Source organism: Halyomorpha halys, unplaced genomic scaffold (assembly GCF_000696795.3).
Source record: "Halyomorpha halys isolate HHAL.00 unplaced genomic scaffold, Hhal_1.1 Scaffold303.1, whole genome shotgun sequence".
Lineage (NCBI taxonomy): Eukaryota > Metazoa > Arthropoda > Insecta > Hemiptera > Pentatomidae > Halyomorpha > Halyomorpha halys.
In genome coordinates, this window is record NW_027115075.1 from 127,474 (window position 1) to 149,667 (window position 22,194).

The 22,194-nt window shown below is 29.6% G+C and overlaps 1 protein-coding gene and 1 long non-coding RNA gene across 6 annotated transcripts in view; one reads left to right on the forward strand and one right to left on the reverse strand.

Moving 5' to 3' along the window:
• Nucleotides 1-22,194, reverse strand: part of Nplp1 (Neuropeptide-like precursor 1) — a 348,625-nt gene that overhangs the window by 79,451 nt on the left and 246,980 nt on the right. The window lies entirely within an intron of this gene.
• Nucleotides 1-22,194, forward strand: part of LOC136796954 (uncharacterized) — a 326,124-nt gene that overhangs the window by 73,042 nt on the left and 230,888 nt on the right. For both annotated transcript variants that reach the window (XR_010844743.1, XR_010844742.1), the window contains exon 2: nucleotides 21,635-21,675. This is a non-coding gene — a long non-coding RNA (uncharacterized lncRNA). The remainder of the gene's footprint in view (nucleotides 1-21,634; nucleotides 21,676-22,194) is intronic.

Here is a 22,194-nt window from a genome sequence, read left to right on the forward strand (position 1 = left end):
AATGTTTCTATTCAATTAAAGTATTTATTTAAAGACTTTTTGTTTTAAAAACAATTTTTAATTGGCCTAATAAATTTACCTCATCATGTACATGATAAGAAGTGGCGTTCCTGGCAAATCTCGATATCAGAAAGTAATGAGAATAGGTGGAATAGATCTCTTTTATTGCATTTAAAATGCATTTGAATAAGTTGCTTAAGAAAGAAATATGTTGAATTTATATAGGAAAAGGGATGATGTCTTCTGTTTTATGAAAAATCCATTTTTAAATTATAACTATTTTTTTACACAGTTTTGATACCTGATTTTTACATGATAAATGGATTTTGTTTTCCAAAACAGTAAAATAATATTAATGATGATCTTTTGTATTATCTTTGTATTATATCATATATATATATATATATATGTTTATAATCACCTAAATGTTATATTACATTATAATTTAACTTTAAATATGAATTAATTAAATTGATATTTGAGTTTCTTTCATAGATTCCACATTAACCGGTAATGTATCGGTTCCAACTAGTACGGTTAAGTGAGGTTCAATTGTAGCTACGGTTGTGCAAAAGTACTTTATGAAATTTTTAGACTTCTTTGAGCATTACAACTCACATATTGGAGCTCCTCTTAATAAGTAAGAACAAATGTGAGAATTCACATTGTCCAGTTTTATACTGATAGAGGACAGTTTCTTCTGTTCTGGATAATCTGTATAAGGTTTTCCATTTGGAGCAGTATTTCCTTAAATCCTTTAGATTTAAGGATTAAGATAGATATTACAATTACTATCTAATTGTTATATCTATTATTATAATTTAGGTGTAATATTTTATTAATACTTATTACTTTTCGAATATCTAGTTATTCCCGTTAATTCAAGAAAATTATCAAAAGGGAAGTTTAGGCGTGTAAGTTGAAGGGGTTGGTGAGATTAGAAGGTTCCTCGAGGTGGAAGATCTATTAAGGCGTTTCTCAGCCTGACGTGCACACACCTACCACAATACGAATAGACTTATTTACTCTGTCTTTACTGTTCAGTTTAATTCCTCTCTTTCCTTAGCCCTTCTGTACTCAATCAACTCCGTTCGTTGGTTTTCTTTTCTTTTTTTTTTTGTTCCAAGGTATTTGTTCCTCTTGGCCTGTTTCTTATAGAACTACAACTTTTGATTGTGGCAATTTGTTATTTTGTATGATAAAAGTTTTTCTTTTCTGAAATTTTTCTTTTCTTAAAGAGTCTGAAACTAAAAAAAATCATGTGGTATGAAAATTCTATGTAAAACTCTTTTTTTTTTTTTTTTTTTTTTTAAATTTCTTGTTAAAAAATAATAAAGGAGATATCTTTGTCAATTATTTTCCTTAGTTCGATAGTTTTAGATCTTAGAGATAAATTTTTCTTAATCGTTTGTTTATTAACAATGTAGTAATTTTATATATTACGATTCAAATGGCTGAACTTTTAATTTTTTGGTTGCATAATGTAAATATATATATATACTCACACGAGGGTGGCTCTTAAGTTACTTGTGCAGTCATGAATTTAATGTTGAATTAAAAAAAAAACCTCTAAAGTATCTTTGAGTTTTTAAATTTAAAATGATGAACCTACCTATTGTCAGTAGTCATATGAAATGGATAAATATGGGCTAAGAAAGAATTTGATGATTAACTAAAGGAGAAAACGGGACTGCCTAAGATATTGGAAAATCGGGAATATCCAACAGCGCTTGATCTCCATTCCTTGGTACACGGCTTTGTTATTTTTCGTTAAACCAAATTATTCAAATCTGGAAATTTTATGTTCGTATATAATGAAACTCTTTCTGAGTTTTAAAGGTTAAATTATTAAAATAAAAATAAACTCTTTGTTTCTGTACGTTCTCAAACTGTTTTTTTTTTGTATTATTATTGTTGTTAATACATTTTATTTAGTCAGAAAACAAACTTTTAGATTAATAATCATTACAAAAAAACAATAAGTGATGTAAAGGGCAAACTGATAACAAGAAAAGAAGTGAAAATTATATGTTCTAACACGGCTACTTAAATAACTTTCATATATTTTCTCATATCTCTATCACTATTTTATTCATTATTCTGTTAAAGACACATTTGGTTGAAGCCAAATTATGAAAGGGGAAAAGAGGGAAAGGATAGATAATGAGGAAAAAAAAACAGCAGAGAAACAACCCATTGATAGCACTCTTGTGTAGTTAGTAGAATATTGTAGTATACACATATTTATAAAATTTTATCATCGTATACCGTAATAACTTTTTTTTTGGTTCTATAAACCAAACAATATACTAAGAATTTATTCATTATTATTATCATCATGAAAATATTTAGCCGTATAAAATGTTTCGATTCTGTGCTTATAGATTTTATTAGTTTGCAATCATACTTTCTTGATTATATTGAATGATTATTCAATTTATTTATGAAATTGTTTATTTTTAGTTGAAATTTAATTTTCAAAGCCTCAAGTAGGAACGCTTTCCTTCTTCAATGTAGCATTGAGTTCTCTGAGTGTTTCCTGAAAATATGTCGTCGAATCGGATTTGTTTGAAATATTATTCAATTGTGAAAGTTCTCCCCGGTCTCGGAATAATTGGAGTTAAATAATGGCCCTTTGGGTTTAATGGTCTTTTAAATAGTGCTTTGAGACTGATTAATGCTCGTTTCATTCTTCACTAGCAGTTGGGAAACAGGCGACGAAATTTCTCTTACTGCTATTTCTGTTGGGAACTTCCCGCTTCTTGCCCCTTTCACAGCTTAATGAATATTATAATGATACTCATTCCGAGTTTTAAGGGTTGGATTATTAAAATAAAAATAAACTCTTTGTTTCTGTACGTACTCAAACTTTTTTTTTTTACTATTATTATTGTTAGTACAATTTATTGAATCAGAAAGGAAACTTTTAGATTAATAATAATTGCAATAAAACAAAGCCATTTACATACCTCAAATAGCTTTCCGAAAAAAAATTCCCCTCATTCTATTGCAAATTTATACATACAATTCAGTATTAAAATATTTTAAATGAATCCTTCAGTATATATTATATAAGTTATGCGACCACACTCTGGTTCGCCGGTTATCCTGAATAAATCCTCAAGTTGTCCGATTCCGGTTGCTCAATACATTGGCTGAAGATGACATTTACCCCGGAAGACTGACGTCTTCTGCATCGGGATACGATCCTATAGATCTGTTGAATATTTATCCCGTGATATCCAAAGTTAGATAACTTCGTCGTCATACGTCAGCTGTGTGACAGCTTATCAGATTCCACTATTAAGATCATATTGATCAGGAATCTCTTAACTTCGAAAGTGTCTTTATAATTGAATTTAGTAATTAATTAAATAATAAAATTTTCTAAACAATAATTATCATTTGTGTTTTAATTGATTCGTTTTTTCCCCTTCTCCACCATTTTTTTTCGTGATTTTTATGCATTATTTAAAGGTTTAAATTTCTTTCTAACTTTTTTTAAATATAATATTTTTTTAGTAAAATTAGAAGCAATGCACAATAAATATTACGTTGGTTACTCATAAAACCTTTTAAAATACATTTTTTCTTCTCTGTCTTTTTCTTTCATTTGTAGCATATTTGTACTAGGTATTACATATTGATAAAAATAGATAGAGAAAAAAAAACAGAACTATTTAAATTCATAAAGTACAGGTAAGATAAATTACAATTGATGATCTTTAAAAGTAGTATTTGTTAGGTTCGTTTATGTTTATGTCGTTTTGATTTTGATTTTTTGTATAAATAAGTATTTTATAAATGGGTTTAAAGAATGAAGGAAAGATTGAAAGAAATTATGGGTTACCTGATCTATGATTTCATATAATTCAACTGTAATATAGATGGTTTTAGCTTTATAAGGCATTTGATTTGGAATACCTTGTTTTTTTAATTTAGTTAAATTAGCGAAAAGGCGTATATTATGATAGTCTTGAGACTGATTTATGCAGGCAAAACAAAGGCAAAATGAGTATGCATATATTGAGTAATATGAAAACTGTAGTTAAGCCAATATCCCAATGTAATTTCATTTTACTTACTGAAACTTGTAAAAGCTTGCCAGACTAAAATCATAGTGTATGAACCATGTATTTATTCTTAGGGGGCATATGTCCCAGAAGAAAATTATTTTTTTAAATTTAATTTCATTTCATACATCTCATTCTAGTGTAATATAGATGGTTTTAACTTTTTAAGGCATTAGATTTGAAGTACCTTTTTTAAAATAGCGAAAAGGCGTATGTTATGATTGTCTTGAGACTGATTTATACAGGATCTATTTGTTTTTAGCTGATAGTTTGGGTTTTATTTTTGGGAATAGATTATATAGTATTAGGCTTAAGTAGGATTCTTAAGGGGGAGATCTGCAATGCTATGATAAATGGAGAACGATACATTATTTGTTGACTGAAACCAAGATAGATCCATTGAATAAAAATAACAGGATGAATAATATTATCTATGGATATTATGTTTATTAATTTAAACATAAGAGACTTTGGGATGTACATGTCAGATTCTTTTGCAATATCTATAAGGATCATACAAATACGAGCTTATACACTTATTAAAATATTTTTTATGAATAACATTTTTAATTTTTTTCCATCCATTTAAAAAAAAATACTAGGTGAAACTTTTCTCTTTTTTTTTTTTTGCTTCAAATTTATCCTTAGAAGAATTATATTCTTGATTATTTTTAATCTAAACTTTTTTTTACATTTATTTTTTGTTGAATTCCAAAATCATATTCATTAGTGTCTTGAAATTCATTTATTTCACGATATCCTCGTTATGAGAATATTTTAAAACTATCTACGCCCGTTATCATCACATAACAGGGAAACAATGTAGTAGGTGTTTAGCTGAGTGCAAAGTGAAATTCTTTTTAATAGGTTATAGTTTTTCCATGAATATGTTACATAAGGGGTATTCATGATGTGTCAAATGCAAAATATTTTACCATGTTAAATGTTACAATTATAGGATTGTGAGCAGCCCTATTTTTTATGTTTAATGCATTTCAGATCCTTGCGGATTTTCTGAGCAACTTGTTTTATAACCTTTCCTTCCAAAACTCCATGTTATCGTTTACTTTTAAGTTTTGATTAAAGTAATTTATTACAATATACCTAAATTAAGTGAAAAGTGGAAGTTGTGTGAAAGTTTGGCTACTAAGTGCCTAGTTGATCTTCTAACTTTTGAGGAAGGGAATGAAGATGAGCAAATTGACAACTGTCATTACATTATTATTATTGTCATCCATTGCTTTATTAGTTATAAAACATCAAAATAATACTAACACAATCAAAACACAAACTAGGAGCAAGTAACCTAACTCCACAACAAACAAAGCGGTGATGAACTCGTCTGGTATGTTGTGTGACGTCATTCTCCATTTTATGTTATATCGGTTTAACATGATAAATAAAAGATGGAAAAATTTTTCCACTTAACATGAGTTTATCCATTTAACACGCTTTATCATGTTAAACTAAAGATCATGAATACCCCTACAGATTCACCACATTATTCTAATGTAAGATAAAAATGATAAAAAAAAATTCACCTAAGATAAAAATTAAACATATTTAAAAAATAGCTGATAATAGGGTTATTATTCTAAAGAGATAATTATTTTTTTAATTGCCTTCATATTTTGGTTATTTATAATGGCTTTTTATTTTTTTAGAATGCCTTTTTATAAAATTCGTCCATTTTAACTCACTACTTAATTACAGTGTTACTTCTGCTAATGAAAATGTCATGTCACCTTAATGGTTTTTGTTTTTTTCCACTTAGACAGTGGAAGTGAAAAAAAAGTTAATAGAAGCCTGTATTAAGTGAGATTTCAGAGGGACTAGCCTGTCTGGGACATCTTTGTTGTAAATCTCATTCCAAGGGAAGGGGGGGGGGGTGAAGTAGGGTTGACAGCAACGGAGATTATTATTTATACAAAGTTATCGTACAAGTTTTTAATGAATACATATTGAATTGTGTATTTTAGTGATTTTTACAGTCTTATATTAAGTATTTGTTAATTAAGTAAAATTTAAGGAACGATAAATATTTTTAAAAATTTATTATTTATGTGTTTTACGCAATTAGTTGATTTATTTTGTTATATATAACCTGCCTGTCATCCTCATCTTTATCATATGCATAATTAGTTTAAAAAAAAAGAAAAACGATTAATTTTTGCATGGAATTACCTAGCTTTGTTATGCCACAACCTTGAGTTAAATTTTATGATTTTCACAAAATACTGAAATTAAAACAACTTAATAATGTTAATTTCCTAGAAATCATTTTTTTTTCTGAGCAACTAGGATTTTGATAAATGATTTGTTTGAGCAAAGATTAGATCACTATCACGTTTTCAGATTTTGCATTGTACCTGGTTGGTTTAACTTCAACTATTTCTTCAAATTAATTGAAATACCTGAAAAAAATATTCTTTTTAAACTCAGCTCCTTTTCAATGTTTTTTTATATATCAAATAAATTGATTAAAAAAAAAACTTTAGTAAAAGATTAAAAAAAAAAATGATGCATTATAAACGTTTACATTTTTGTTTAAATACAACGATTTAATTAAAAAAAAAATCGTGAGAATGTCCTGAATTCTAACTTGGTCTGAATGGAAAATCAGATGCCTAGGGCTATCCAAAATGATTTTCAAAAGGGAATCGATATATTTGTTTTTCTTTTAATAAGGAAAAGTCTTACTTTTTTTAAACAGGCCCTTTTAGTTTACCTATCAAACTCATGTTGGACAGTATTTTAGTGGGGAAAAAATAATAGTTTTACCTGGGTTTGTTGTGACAGACCCGATTCGTTCACGAATTTGATTATTACAGCTGAATAATATTTAGAAGTATTCTACCAATAGGTTCATAGTTCTAGAATTGAATTTTATTAATTTATTTATTTTTTTTTTTATTTAATAGCAGATTTATGTCCATTTTTTCTTAATTGTATCTACACTCTTTCCATTTAATATTAATGTTAATATTTTCGGACCTAGAACGTTAACTTACTTGGAATAAACTTATCGAAGTTAACACAAAATTATAGATTACTGAATCAGTCCACTTTCAACCAGGGATACTATTAAAAATAAATGAAAAAATGGTTAGATTAGCTTTCTAAATTGTTTCGCTGCTTTGTTAACTAAACGCCGTCCAAACCCAAACCCGCAAGATCAGCCTTTCGGTCTACAATTCAGACCTTCGGACCAGTCGGCTCAGCTCCTGGTTTTAATTTATTAAATTAATTTAATATTTATAACTTTTATTTAGTAATTAATAATCAATTATTTATTAAATTTATATTTAATTTTTTTCTTTCATATTTGTGTTGTGTTCTTCTACAATTTTTCCAGTAAACTGCAGGATATGCTTCGATATGAGCTTATTTAAATAAAATCAAGAAATAAATGACAGAATACTTCATATTATTTTTATATTGAAATGAAAGAAAACTAATTTTAAGGGAAAAAAAGTTCAGCCCAGGAATTGGTTTTTGTTTTACGAGGTCATACATTACGTGATATAAAGCCATTTTTGAAAAAGTGTTCGGAAATTGTCGGAATTTTCAGTTACCACGTATTATTTTGTCGTTATATTTTGTAATGGGAGTATTAGAGGTTAGAAAAGTTAAATCATATGAAAACATTGGTTGCATGATTTGAAAGGGATTATTTAATATTTTCATCAATACCTCTAATTAAGATTTTCTGAAAAGTTACTTAGGAATTTTCATTTAAAGTCGAGCTCACAGAAAAAATTCTAAATTACACTTCTGGGGATACTCTTGGTAATACTGCTGTAAGAGATACAAGGTCGGTTCTACGTTGGCCGGGTGTAAATTACTCGAGGAAGGAGTAAGTGCCGGGACGCTTAGTGTGTGCTTACTCGCCGAGCCTTGGAAGATATGAGCTTCCTACCAATATCTTGGCTAGGGGCAGGGTTTAATAACAGCCCAGGTACCTCTAAAGAGGTATCACTGACGTCTCCGCATTTTATTTGACTGTAGTTTCCCCTGTATAAGAATGCTAAGCCCAGGTCGAGGGCTCTCGAGTCAGACTTATTTTCCTGGAGGTTTGTCACTTGGGTATATTGCCTATAGAAGAGTCTGATTTTTAATCAATAGTAAAGGTTTTATGTATATAATTTGCATGATTTAGATATTTAATTATGTTTTTTTTTACATTATAATTATGTTAAAGACATTTCCTAGATTATCCTTCAACATCAGTATTCATTAGAAGTTTTTTTTTTTTCTTTCTTTCTTAATATTCCCATGTAAATTATATTTTGTCAATAGTTAGAGTTTTATACTGTTACAAAACATTCATTGGAAACTAAACTATTGAAATCAACTTACTGAAAATTTAAATCTAAAATACACCCCTAAAACAATCATGGACTATTGTGATTCAATTAAAGGAACATCCTAGTTACAATTTGTTTGGAGATATGAAATCCACATCCCATTTTTTCGTTTAAAAAAAAACCAATTTTTTAATTTGATTTTCAAGACTTATGCTTCAGATGCCTAGGGCTATCCAAGATGATTTTCAAAAGTGAATCGATGTATTTGTTTTTCTTTTAAACAGGAAAATGCTTACTTTTTTTAAACAGGTCCTTTTAGCTATACATAAAACTCATGTTGGGCAGTATTTTAGTGGAAAAAAATAATATAGTTTTACCTGGGTTTGGTATGACAGACCCAATTTGTTCACGAATTTGATTATTACAGCTGAATAATATTTAGAAGTATTCTACCAATAGGTTCATAGTTCTAGAATTGAATTTTATTAATTTATTTTTATTTTTTTTAATTTAATAGCAGATTTATGTTCGTCTTTTCTTAATTGTATCTGCACTCTTAATATAAAATACACCCCTAAAACAATCATGGATTATTGTGATTCAACTAAAGGAACATCCTAGTTACAATTGGTTTGGAGATATGAAATCCACATACCATTTTTTCGCTGAAATAACAAATTTTTTAATTTGATTTTCAAGACAAATTGAAGATAATTGATATACTCTAAATATAAAAAAATCAATTGAAAATCTTTTTCATGTAATATATTTTTCATCTTTCATAAGATAAAAAATTAATTTATTCTTCCATTATCATAGAGCTTGAGCTATTATTACTAAGAATACGGATGACAAGAAACAAAGAAACAATAGAGATAAGTTATCTCAACTAATTCTGATGGTGGAGAAAGACCACATTGTCATTAGAAAATTAAAAAAAAAATTAGTGATTTTATTGTACTACAAACTCCAAGGACCCTGGTTCGAAACTGTGGGTCGATTTCGTGGGTTCAGTACCCCTCTGGGGCCCATCCTGACTCACAGATAAAGTGAGTACTCTGAATACGGTAAAAATCTCGTGATTGTGACCAAATAACCTCCTTGCACAACCATTAGTCTAGTAACAATACTTTCTTACAAAGTACTGCATCCCTCACCGTTTATGAGTTGTAGCGGTACAGAATTTATTATTTAAAAAAAAAATATTGATTTCACGAAATACGTAGTATGAATTAATATAATTCTCAATTTAATTTATTATCAATTTTCACATTAATAGAAACAAAAATAATTAGAATTTTATCAGTTAATTTAGATTTTCCTTGAAAATTATATTAAAATATTCCTTTTTTTAAACATAACAGAACAGGATTAGGATCCTTTATCTCCAAAACGTTTATAATTAACTTACGTAATGTCCCTTTAATTGAATCGCAATGATCTATGAATCTTTTGGGGATATTTATTGAATTTGAGATTCAGATTTTCAATAATTTCATTTCAACAGTTCAGTTTATAATTCATGTTTTGCAACAGTTTGAAATTCTAACTATAGACAAAATATACTTACATGTAAGTATTAAGAAACAAAATAAAAAGTTATTCTAAAGAATTTGCATGATGGGGGGGGGACCCAAAAGCGTTGATAGGAAGGGTTAATCTGTTAAATGGGTTTAAAGTGTTATAACTTTAAACATAAATATTGTATTTTATTTTCTTATATAAGTTTTAGTTAAAATTGCACCCAGGCTTCGACAGACATATATTTTTCTATTGTTCATGTTTTTTTAATTGTTGAAAATGATAAATTGTTTAGATATTTAAAAAAAAGAAAAAAAAAAGTGTTAATTGAAATTAAAAAATCATATGAAGGTTTATATTTCAAAAAATACCTGCTATAAAGAAAAAACCTTTTGATAGTGAGAGAAATAAATTGTTTTTATTCTAATATAACCAAAAACTTAATTTTAAAAACGTAGTTTAAACTTAAACTATTATAATTTTAATTTATAATTAATTTAAATATTTGATTCTTTGAATTTCTACTACACATCAAGAATAACCTAAAAAGTAAAAAAATACGCTCATAAATTCTATAAATATTTAAATATAAGGCTAGTACAATTTAATTTAGGAAAATGTCAAGTTGGGACAAGATAATTAAATCTTTTTGAGGATTTATCAGGATAAAAGCCCGACGGTAGCCCTTCTTATAGGGCGTGTGGAGGGCTAAGTAATCGGGCACTATCCATCAGGGAAGGATAAAGTGTGCCTGTGTGATGTCCTCTCGTCCTGATAGGAATTGATGCCCTCCGAGGCTCTAAGTAGGCTAAAGGATGATGATCCCACTGTTCCTTTTTTCTGTAGCAGGATTCCCGAGAGAGGATGAGGGAGAAAAGGTCGGGGTGGGGGGTGGGCGAGAGGGGGAGAAAAATGGCTTTGGTTATTACAGGTCCTCCTTTCCTGCGGCCAGTGTCCTCCCGAGGAACCTAAATATCACCTAACATGTACTTCCTATATTAATAGCACCTCCTGATGTCTGCTATCATCTTCTAAATTGTCTGTCCAAGAAGAAAGAGACAACTGTCAGTTGCACGACGCTTGAAGGATGGAATCTTCACTGGATTACCTTAATGCTTTTATATGCCCTATTTTCTGGAATGATTAAGTTAAAAGCTTTTAGTTTTTTTATGTAAGTCTTTTTTTTCTACTTTAAGACCTACTTACTCTAATTGCACTATGTTTAACTATCAAATATTCATTTAAAAAATATAAAAATAAATAAAACAAAATGCTGAAAAATATTACAGGGTAGTTTATTATTTAAATAAAGTATTTATCGTTAAACAAAAAACAACAAATATGTGATATGGCCACTCAGACAAATTGCTTTATCTCAAAGACTATTAAATTCTTTACTAATATTGTTGTGATATTTTTATTTTTTTAAATGTACCTTAGAACATTTAACCATCCTTAAAAAAATATTTTAAAATTTTGGGAGATGTAGTATTTTTAGAATTATTTATAAAACCAATAATAAGTAAACGGATTTTCGTAGAAGGTAGAGGGTGCCGCGATTGCGTATTTACTTTGTGGGGAGCTCTAATTATCAACATCAGATCAAAAAGAATTGAAGTTTTCGCAGTTTTCGGAGACTTTTGATTAGCCTTTAATTTTCTAAATAACGGTAAGTTAGAACATAAATCTTGCTCCTTTGGTGTTCGCCGTAAGTTAATATGTGTGGTTATGATATCGCTAGGACAAGGGGTTTCTTCTTCCGGTTATGATTCCTATATCAGACGGAATATTCCTATTCTCAGCTTTCATTTCGCAGAGAGAAAAATATTTATACAAGTTTATATCATTCTTTCATTTATAAATTATAAAATAGTAATCTGTATTTATTATAAAATATTACAATATTGTATTATCTGTAATTTATCGAAATTTTTTTAAAATGTTTCTTAATTCGGGTTAAAGAATTTTTATAGATTGTATTTTTAGTTAGTTATATTTTAAGTAGCATTATTTCATCACCATTTTATACCTAAAACTCTAAAAATCATGCCAAGTGTTTTTTTTGCAATTAATTATAATTTAATAACTATTTTTTTCTTTCTTTTGTACATTAAGATTTTTGTATTCTTCATGTTCCCTTTTATTTTTTAATAATTTTATTGTTTGTTCTTCACAATTTCTTTCCTTGTTCCTCACAACCTATTTGCCATTGTACATTGTAGGCCAAATTTTGTCAGATATGATGTCAATAATGCTTTATTATTGTTTGTTCATCAAACATTTTGACTGGACCTATTGTATATTCTTTTCGCCAAGTCTCATCGGGCCTCTGGAAGCTCGGGTCACTGGGTTTGGGGGATCTGTGCTTGTATAACACTATTGATTATCTAAAAAGCCTATAAGAAAAATATTTTATCCCAAATCCCTAACCCCATTCAGTTCTACCAGAGCGATATATCTCTGCTTTGTTTTATTTTGTAATTGACGTATTATGTAGATCTTACCATAGACAGCGATTACTCTGTGACAACACTACCAGTTTTGACTATTTTGAAATAAAACCATTTTTTTTGGTTTAACAGATATCTTAGTATATATCACATAATAAACCCTTATTGATCCAACTACCGAACCAAATTATATTTCTATATCAGAATCAAAAATTATACTACAGGCTATTTTAAGAACCCAAGTATTCGAGTAAATTTGTGCTTGTTAAAGAGTTTAAGTCGGCGTTTGTTAATCTTTTGCTGTGGGAACAAGGATTTTATTAAAATATGTTAAAGCCCACCAAGAATCTGGGGCAATGAGACATCATATGAAGGATCTGAGGCTGCGGCAAAAGATGAAATATATTGCATTCCATGGGGTTCCACGTTTAGCAAATAGGATTTCATAACCCGAGGCATAGTGAGCATAAACGAACGGGCAAGAAGTCTATTCAGACAATAACAATGAAAGATAGAAAAATATATTAACTTTTCAAGACATAGAAGTTTAATATCAAAAAATTAAATAAATGCAGAAGAAGAGCGAGATTCGATCCGCAGTTTTTTTATATATCGCTGTTTTTGTTTAATAGAGGCACATCTGACAAATAAAAATATATTCATTTTATTGTGAATTAGACATGCATTAAAGATAGTATTGTAGGTTAGGGATATTTTCTTTACGATGGTCGTCCTACAAACTATTCCAGAGAAAGTAGGGCTGTCACAAACTGATACAATCTAAGGAATGAATACGTCAAAAACTTCTTTATTAATTAATTCAAAACACTATCCAATTATAGTCTCAAAACTTTTATTTCCTTTACACGTCCAACGTTTCGGCCAATTCGGCCATCTTCAGGGATAATCTACTACAAAAAGTTTCCATTATATGTATGATCCTACAAACAATTTAAATACTTAACATTATTATTTATAATTTACCTTACCTGAATTCACTATGAAAACATATAATTTAACCACTCTAAAAACTTCATACAGGCTATTCTGCCCAGGTCAAAACATTTATATCTATGAAAACATTAAAAACATTAGGTAAAATTATTTTTTGTTAATAAGTATATCCCACATATGTTTAATTACCTAATAAGTCAATTATCCATTAAAAACCACAGTCAAAATTATTTTTCTTCAAAACTATTAATACACTTTTATCGCAACCTTGCTTGTAACCTTCCTTTACTCAGTTTAAGCATTTAAAAAATTATTTATCGTAACTACATTTTTGTCAATTTTTCTCTTTATTACATTAGCAAATTTCCTAAAAAATATTAATTTTTTAATTAAAAAAAAACAACTGTTTTTCGTAAGATTTACTTCTATCAAAGCAAAGCAGCGATATTTATCTTTACTCAATACAATAACATTAATGTAATATGGATATTTTAAATTTCGTTTAGTCGAAAATAAGAGATTAATATGCCATATCCAAAATGTGGTTTGCGTTTATAAGATCCCTTTATATAAATAAATAAACCGTTAATCTCCAAAACAGTGTTTAATGGATTATGAAATGTTTATTTATATCAAATAAATAATACAATCCATGAAGGCTCAGGGGTACAGTTCTTTGTAAGGAAGTACTGCTACTAGACCAACAGTTGTGCATGAAGGTGATTTGTTCAGAATCACGCCCGTCCGCCAGACATTTCCCCAATTATATGTATATTTGGTACTTCCGAGGACCTTTGCTCTTTCGATCAAATGAACTGAAATTAAATAATTATTGTTGTTTTTTGAACAGAGCAACGCAATAACAGTGGGGATTAATTTCAGTAAAAATTTGTGAATTGAGTTGGAGCTAATGAATGAAGAGGAGATTTAAGACGAACTTCAGAGCCTAAGAATTGGAAAGGCGTCTGAAAGGTATGGTATTACACCAGAATATTTAAAGTATGGTTACCAAAAACTTCTTAAAGGCTGTTTCTGGAAGTATTTGAAAAAAGACAATTACAACATTGACAATATAAGACAATGACCAGGTACAGGGAATACAGTATAATCCTCCCGATTAAAAAAAAAAGGTAGCTGAAAGAACTACAGATATTATTGTCGCGTCAGTTAGAACCGGGTTGTTAAGCGAAAGGGAAAATCCTTTAGAATTTGGAGTCCGTTTGCAACACCTCTATTTTAGGATAGAGACTCCTGCAGGTTGTACTCGTAGTTGGGCAGTTAGAAGGTGAACTGGTTTTCGCCTAGGCCAGCTGATGCAGGATCATATTTTTGTCCTTAAAAGATCATTGAAAAAACTTGGAACAGAGATAAAAATGTTTATCCGGGATTCCTGAATCTGAAGTCAGAATTCGATTTTGAAGAAATATGGAATGTACATGTCTTAGTAGAGTGGCGACTTGGAGATTGGAGAGCGGCTTTAAAGTCAGCCTATCAAGGATCCAAAGCAGTGGTAAGAATGAGTGGAATGGAATCGAAACCTTTTACGGTTGTAAGAACAGTTAGACAGGGAGATAGTTTAAGCCCCCTTCATTTAATTTTTTTTTATTTCTGCAAGCGCTAAACTGTTTGGACAACAGTATTCGCGGATGACATAGTCTTAATACCTGACTCATTAAGCAAAATTGCAACAAGCTCTTGCGAACAGAGTAAAGTTGCTCTGGAAAGAGATGAAAACCAACACCTCCAAGAGTACATTGCTGGTTATGAAGAGAGAATGGGAAGATGTCTAACTGACCAGCAACAGCGAGGTACTTGAGTTAGTGAAGAAATACACCTAATTAGGGGCAGTAACAAGCTCGGGGAAAATAAATGATGCAATCTCGAATATAATATCTAAAGTGAAAATCAATCTATTACCAGAGTGTTAATAGTATCATCGGTCATCTCGAAGTAAATTAGAAGACCAAGGTGCATGTGTACAGCCTACATTCATCTACAGTGGCCCCTATTGGAAGGGCATACCATAGAAATGAGGTTTCTATGTCGATCTATTAGTAAAACCAAGAGGAATCCCTTTAGAAATGAGAGTTGTAGATCCTCGAGCTCAAAACCACTCTGGAATGCGCCAGCTCAAGTGGTTTGTCTGCTGCATGATCATGGACATGGATACTACAAAGATATTGCGAGATCGGCTCATAGGAGGAAGAACACGTGGACATAATAGAGTAGCATATCTGCAATATGTACAGAAGATGTGGGGTAAATGAGGAAGTCCTTCAACCAAATAAAGCTGTTAAGCACCGATCGAGAGGAGTGGCTTCAAAGGGTAGAGGCTTCTCGAGGCTGTGATAGATAAAGAAGAGGTGAAATTAGAGAAGATCCCTTGATTTCACCCCACCTTCACTATTTTTTTTTCACTCCTCTATAGCCCTCCCTCCCAGTTTATCCCCTGTCCCATAAGTCGTCTCCTTAAAATCCTATAAGCTTTCATGGATAAAATAAATACCCGCGAAAAAATCGATCATAAAGTTATGAAGCAAAAAAACATACACAGGTACATGTTTTTTTTTTCATTAATAATGATAAAAAGAGGAGAAAATATGACAAAACTCTGCTGCTCATAAAATTTTTTCTTCGTTATCATTTCGTTTTTTTTTCTTTCGGAATACTTTCATATTATATTTTTATACGGGTTTTATCATATTATATTTGTAATTCTTTAAATTATGAATCTGTAAATATTTATGCTTATAACTTTACCAAAATAGGCTTATGAAAACCACTCAAAGGGCTAAAGTTTATTTCGCTTTCAAAAGTAAATACAGCCTGATTTTTTATAGTTATTTAGAGTAAAGAACTCCTTCAAAGGGTATCTGATGACGAAGTAATTTAAACAGTTGTTTATTAAGGACAGAGTACTTAAATCGTAATATTATAATTAAGCCTTTTAAAATTCTTCCTTTTATATTTATTTCCTTTTCTTTGAATGCCTCCTTCCTTTTTCTTTATTTAGCTCAATTTAAAGTTCTTTGACAAAGGTATTTTTTCTTAGTAGCTTTTATATTCATTCTTTTGATTTATTTTTATTTTATTTTAAATTATAAATTCTAAAATCCCAAAATGATATTAATTACTCTCACTGTTGCTTGTTGGCATTGCATGATGAAGTTGGTGAGCATATTTCTTCAAATTTGCTGTACCCAGAAATGGGCCTCGCAGTACAAATAAATTTGTCCTATTACTGGAATGTTGTATAGTCTCCATAAAATTTTAAAATTATTATACTAGAATCATCAATATTTATTTCGTATTCAATGTTATCTACTTTGTTTATTACATTCCATTACAACAAAATTTAACTTTTGTTTCCTCACTGTAGTAAGTAGGAAAGTATTGCATCCATGGAAGGAATGAAAAACATTGACCTCAGAATCTAAACGTTTTAGACATCAAGGAAAAATTCAGTTACATTTTTGTCTGTAGTCAGTTCCTTGTAATCGGCAAAACACTACTGTTTATCTGATTTCTATACAATTATTAAGGATTTTAATTTTAGTATTTTAATAGATCTAATGTTAATTCTATCAAATTCCATTTAATAATTTCGCTTACACATATATTAATATATATTCGTTAGAATGCCTATATTTTGAAAACTAAGTCGTTAGATTTATTTCACCCAAATTATAATTATGGCCTAAATTATTCAAAATTTGTAGCAAAGTTGGTTATTAGTATTAAAATAATGCTTAAACAATTTTATCGTATGCAATACTCGACTTTCACTCTTGCATGCTGGAATGGATTATTTGAGACACTTATATCTCAGAAAAGGTTCCTGGGGTTTGGTCCAGTTGCAGGAAAATTATGTATTAACATGAAAAACAAATAAAAAAAATAAAGTTTTACGTTTCTTTAATTTTCTATTTTATGTCCTGAAATTTTTTACAGGATAACTAATAATGAAAGCATCTATGTGGTGACAAATTATTTGAATATTCTCTTTATTTTTTAAATTAATATTGTTTAAAAAATATGGTTTTTAGAAGGTTTAAATTTATTTGGTTTCCATGTGCTTAAATTTAAAATGAAACTGGTTCTCCGAAACTGATTATTTCATGTAATATTAACCTCATGATGAACGAACCTTAATATTTTTTTACTCCTTATGTGTAATTATTGTTTTGTTTTTTAAATTTGATTTTTTGTTTGAAACAATTAAATAAATTGTTTTGGGCATCTTTTATATGAATTTGTTAATCATTATCACCAATGATTATTAAATCTTTAGATCTTTTGATGTCTTGCTTCGTTTTATTGAAGAAGTAATAAAAAGTCTTAGCCTAAACGACAAATCGCTGCATAACTCGTAATTTTAGTTTTAATGTAATTCTTCGACTAATTATCGAATATTTTCAATTTGTTTACAGCTAATTAAATTTTTCGGGATTTGTTAGTTTTTAAATCCAAGAACTTTACATTCATTTTATTTATTGCTTTAATTGTGTGCTTGCTCCACAAAATCGCAATATTCTTCAGTGTCCTAATTCTTTTTTTCGGACCCAATATCATAAACACTCTCTCGTGGTGAATATTATTAAACATTGGTAATATATGTATTTAGTCAACATTGTTGTTATAATATAACATTCAGATAGTCAATACGTTGACGAAATTTGATATTGACTCAATAATATTGGCCATGTTAAGGGTCCTTTATCCTCGAAGACGTTTCGGTGTTATTCCACGTTCAGAGTAAGTGGTTTTACTCGGTATGGTTAATATAGCAGGAGATTACTTATTCAAATAATTTAATAACTTACCAAAAATGTGTGTCTTACTCTACGACATGATTAGCAATCGATATTTACCTGCAACAGAGAAATGACATTGATTAAAATTCAATTTATTCAAACAAAAAAAAATTATTCCACATAGTTGTTTTTCCTAAGGTAAAGAATATTAAGTCAACATTTTTGCTTAACTGTTCGGTTTAATAATCGGAACAAATGACTATTTCTTATTGTTCGCGAGCTATATGTTTCTTAAATAATATTAGTGCGGCTGTTAGATAATATTTTTGTTTTGTATATTTACACTATTTCTATAATATGAAATTGTATAAATAATTTTATTTAAATTATTAAGAGTTTGAATTTTTCCAAAACCAACCTTATTGGTACATAAGGTTGTTTTTAAATACGCTGAATTAGCCATTAATAATTAATTATTAATGGGAAACCACAATAAATAAAGTATTGATGTTTTTGAGATGCGATGGTCAAAAGTCAATGATGGAGCGGTTGTAGGCATACGTTGGTATGCCTGTATTTGTATACATACTCATATAATCATTGATAACTCATTATTGTTAGCTTTATTTTATTTTGTTGGAATTATATCCTTAAGGTTTAATATTTGTTAGAGGACTAATTTTTTTAAATTTATATATAAAATAAGGTAATGAAATAAAAAATTTTATTAAAAATTTTTTTTTTCATTACCTTATATGTTGGTTTATTTATCTATTTACTTTCTGTATTTGATATTTTTTTTATTTTTGTTCAAACTTGTAAAAATGTATATTAACAGTTATTGTATCTTTTTGTTTATTATTGTTAGTTTGCTTGTATTTGATTTTTTTTTCATTTTTTATTAGAAGTTTATGTCAATGAAGGTCAGCTTATGATTTATGATATGATATATAGTTTTACACCTCCATAGCTATGTTCGCTGACGATAAAGCTATGTTCTCTCGACACGATGACATAATAATAGCTAGAACCACTTTGCAAAGTCACCTTAATGATTTAGAACAATATTTCACTAAATGGATGATTAGCTTGAACATTAAAAAATGTAACTCAAAAGTGTTTACTCTCCGACGCCCACCAGAACCACCGGATCTAATCCTCAAAGGTAAATATGTGAAATGGAATCCTATCAGTGAAACAGTAAGATACCTGGGAATTCACCTAGATCGCCACATTACCTGGAATCACCATATCAACACCAAACTAACTCAAACATGGTTAGCAATGCTATATCCTAAACAGAAATTCGAAACTAAAACCAGAAACAACTGTTCTCATATTTAAAACAATTCTTAGGCCACTGCTGATGTACGGCTGTGAAGTCTGGGGAGCGGCATCCTTCACGAAAAAGAAAAACTACCATCTTTTCAAAATAAAGTCCTAAGAATCGCGGTTAATGCCCCTTGGTTTATAAGAAATAGCCAATTCCACCACGAATTACATATGGAGTCATTAGAGGATTGCATCAAAAAACGGTTCATGAAGTTTCACTCCCAGTTGCCGACAGTTAAAGGAGCAGTGACCTACAACCTGGGAAACCCAACCTCAACCCGAAGACTGAAGCCCAGACTGCTGAAGGACATTCTGTTATAAATTTTAATAAATATATAATTAATTAATAGTCACACTACCTCTATTTTACTTTTTATTATTACTCATTTTATCTATTCATTATTATTTATTTTTCTATAGTCTCGTCCCTTTTTCAAATTAACTTGTTTCTTTTTACTATTAGAGGGCAATTGTTAGTTTAATTTAAGTGTACCAATATCATTATTTTTTGTAATTAATTTTACTTTCCTCTTTTATTACGGAGCATTATTCTTATCTATTTATTTTATTTTTCTTATTTTAATAATAACAGTATAATTAGGGGTGTCTTTTGTACGAGACTATCCCCCCTCATAATCAACTGTTAAAAAAAATATATATAATATAACGGTTATAATCAACCATGTAAGGCCCACCAGGCCGATTTGGTATAAAATAAAACTATATAGTTTTGTTTTATTTGTTCTATTTTTACTTTACACATTCTGTTAATTATTGTTGTTTATTTTTTATCTTATCCAATTCATAATTATAATTATACTTATGATTGTTTATATTCATTATTATTTAGAAAATTTTGTATTTTACTCGAAGGCTCTAAAGCCTTATTATGAAACCTGTAATATTATTTTAAAGTGATCAGTCGTAGGAAAAATAAAGAATATTATTATTACATAATCGCCGTGTAGTTGGTGATATTCGTCAGATTCAGATTAGGTCAGTTTCATTTTGTAGTGAATTCAAAATCTTACAAATCAGTGACTATAATGTTTCACCTCTAATAATTTCATCACTATTAATAATTTCAACTATTAGGTATATAAGGTAAATAAGGTCTTGACGAAGTCGCGGTAATGTATATAAAAAAAAAAAGTAAAAAACATAGGGCTTCCTAGGAAGATTGAGACTACTCTGAGAGATGAGGGGTGACCTGAGAGCTAACAATAGAACAGCTTATTAGAGGAGCTAGTGTTCTCCAGTGTAGGGCATTACGCTGCCTGAGAGCGCTAGATCTCGGCTGACATTTACATTGACAGGGGCCACCTGCGGCATTTCCATATCACGGGTCCGCTATGGGAGAAAATACCTGCCTCCCCCCCCTCTCTCCAACGGGCTACTCATTAGTAAGTGGGAACCTAGAGGACTACCAATTAAAGCGGCCCCCTTTTAGCCTGCACGAGATATATGCCCCTTGTAAATTCCGAGTCGCAATAAAAGAACATATAAAACACTCTGTTGCCATTAAAGTGGCAGGGACACTCTTAAAGCGGGTAATTGCATGGGTAAGGGTTTTAAATAATGTAATCGACATTAATCAGACCTTATTGTTACAGCATACTTGCGACAATGAGCGACCAGCTGCTTAAAGTAGAATTTACTGTTTTACTTTATATTTTATCAGATCTTACTTGATTGACTGACTGTTATGCGGTATGATATACCTGATACGCCCTGATACCAGGTATGATACCTGCAGCCATGCAAGGTGTTCCAGGAATAAACGTCAGGAATTGAGGAAGAAGTATTTTATCAAAAATGTAATTCAGTTCCACCAACTTTTCTTTCTTAACCCGTCGTCTAGATATGTTTTTAAAAGAAATTTCCAAGAAAACCGTGTTTTCCAAAAAATCCAGAAATATATACTGTAACCTTTTTACTCCTAACCTTTTATTCCTAATATGCAACTATGTGTTATTACGTTTTTCCCCTCTCAAATTTATTACTTGATTAACTAATATAAGCCGTAAGTTATTTCAACCTGACATGTGAAAAAACGAAGTATTCTTAAAAATACTTTTTAAAAATCATATCTCAATAACGGAAGTGTTCTTGATGAATATATTTTTTTTCTAGTGATAGTAAATTAAAGAAACTATTTCAAATGTTAACTAAAAAAACTAATATTTATACTATTTGTTTTATTTCTTCAATGATTTTGTTTCTTATTTCAGTTTTGTTTTCAGATAAGCTGCTTTGAGGAATCCGAAAATATGATTCATTTAAGGTAAATTTCATTTACTATCAAACACATTCTGACTTTTACTTATTTACTGATAGAATTTTGTCAATATCAAAGAGGTTATTTATCCATCATAGGAAATCTGATATATGATATAGAAATGATATATTCGCCATTTATTTGATAATAAAAAGTTCTGATTGAGTTGGAAAAGAATTTCCACTCCCACATCTCGTATGATGGATTTATATTCCCGTCACGTTCTGTATTTAACCTAATGTCAATTAAGTTCATTATTTCATACAAGCAAAATAGTCGGTGTATCGTTGGCCAAAGCCATAGTAGCTTATCTCTAATTTTTACTTTCTTGGTTTTTGTTGCGTTTTAACTTAGTTTTCTATTTTAGACTATTATGATTCTCTTTGTAGACTGACTGAAACGACCTGACAGAATATGTGATGCCACAAATTAAAAATACAAAATAATTAATTGGTGTCCCTCAGAACTAGCAATTAAACTTGAAAGGTAATATTTTATATGAAACATCCTACACATATATGTTAT